Consider the following 2,147-nt stretch of genomic DNA (forward strand, 5'->3'; position numbering starts at 1 on the left):
CCGAGGATTCGGACCCAGTGCCCAGACAGGCTGGGCTTGTTGATGTTATGTGCCTAAAGAGGGCGGTGGGGCCGAAGTGGGGAGGGTTCTGCCCAAGAAGGCTATGGGGCCACGGAACCTCTGAGCTCCCTGTCCCAGGCTGGCGCCGCAGGGCCAGAAACTCACCCCAATGCTGGGTCTCCTGGCGCCGAGAGATCAGGCCTCTGTGCTGGATGGGCAGGTCGCAAACAAGGCGCCTACCCTGCTTGTTGCAGGCAGGCCACAGAAACAAAAAAGCTGCAAAAATATTTTCTTGTCTTTTAGTTAATATGGGTTTAAGAGAATCATGATTTGACAAATTATGTTATGGTATTGACCTGTTAAATCATGTTATGGTATTGACTTGTTAATGCTTTAGTTCACTATAAGATGCTAATGATTAGAAAATGATTAGAACTTGTCTAAGAAAAGTGTGACACTAGCAAAGAATTCTTGAACTTTACATGTTTGATAAGACAAATTTAGATTTTGATACAGCTGACTACTATAGACCAATTCAAAAGTGGGCATTCCCAACCCTGGTGCTCCTCCACTCCCTTAATTAGGAGATATTATAGCCATAGAAGTGTGCATAGCACAAAGGATTATCTGCTTGCTTACCACTAGCTAATTGCTGATGAACTCTCTTGACAGAAACTTGGATCAGAAACACAGAGCCCAGTAATTTCTTCTTTAACCTTCTGTTCACAGAGGTCGGCAGTCAGTGACGGGTTTTGATCCTCTCCCCCAGGCACCTAAGACAAGGACTTTCATAATTGGAATGCATGTTCCAAAGATGGGTAAGTCTGGGAAATGGAAAAGTATTCAACCCAAGGCAAATGTGATGATCTGTCCTGTTGCAGAAGCACGGGTTTTATCAAAATTAATTTTAAAAAAGGGAAGAATTATGGAAGCCCAGAAATGTGAGCCTATTTCCATGTTGACCAAAGAACAAAGACTTGGAATTTACCTCTAGTTCCTTTAAGGTTATCATGCTTCTACCTCAAAAAAAAAAAAAAAAAAACCCACCTAGATCTGGATCAGAGTGTTCTGTTCTCTCAATATTATTGTCAACAGGTATTTCTAATAACCAGACCTTGTGCTCCAGGAATACAGAAGTAGATTGTTCCTACTTCAGACAAGAGTCTACGAATCCAACTATGTTCCACTTCCCTTTATGGAGATAACTTGGGATTCCACCCAGGGAGTGGTTTGCCTAGAGAATGTTTTGGTCTAGTGTGTAAGCCTGACTTGTTTTGTTCTAGCAACAGAATGTTTAACTATAAATGTTGCCCGTGATATTCAATTGGTATGTTCATTTCCTTGTATCATGTTAATTCAGTCTTTTGTTTTACTTTTACCTTTTGTGGTCAGGGGTATTTTAAGCAGTTGGAAATTAAATGCAGGCAATTTTTCAGTATTCACTGGACTTCCCTCCCAATACTATCCTATATGTTTCTCCATCTCATTATTTTCATTCACATCTTTATATTCTTTATTATATTTTTAAATCCCCCATGCCTCTACCCTGATGAGGATATATTTTTGTCTTGCCTGGTCTCCAACAACAGTGGGAAAGGGGTTGCAGCAAGTCATCTCAGTGGGTAAAGAGCTTGCCTTGGAAGCCTGAAGGCCTGAATTTGATTCTTGGAACTCACATAAAGGTAGAAAGTGAGAACTAACTCCATGAAGCTGTCTTCTGACCTTTGAGTGCATGCTATGGTGCCCTCGACACTCTAGCAACAGAAGTAGTAGTAGTGGTGGCAATAAAGAATGACAGTAGACCTGGGGGTCTGTTTTCTTCTATACATCCCAGGTAAGGAAATAGTAATGACTCAAAGAAACAATGGCACTCAAGTCTAGCTCAGGGATTACTTATAGAAGTATAAGGGGCTCAAAGGTATCTTAGCATTTTTTCATTTAAATTAGCATACTAGGCATTAGAAATTTTTTTTTCAGTTTTCTCAAAATATTTTATTTTATTTTTTTGATATTTTTTTATTGAAAAAATTTCCGCCTCCTTCCAGCCTCCCATTTCCCTTCTCCTCCCACCACTCCTTTCCCCCTCCCCCTACTCTTCTCCCCCTCCGTCTCCAGTCCAAAGAGCAGTCAGCGTTCCCTGCCCTGTG

Source organism: Microtus ochrogaster, unplaced genomic scaffold, assembly GCF_000317375.1.
Source record: "Microtus ochrogaster isolate Prairie Vole_2 unplaced genomic scaffold, MicOch1.0 UNK15, whole genome shotgun sequence".
Lineage (NCBI taxonomy): Eukaryota > Metazoa > Chordata > Mammalia > Rodentia > Cricetidae > Microtus > Microtus ochrogaster.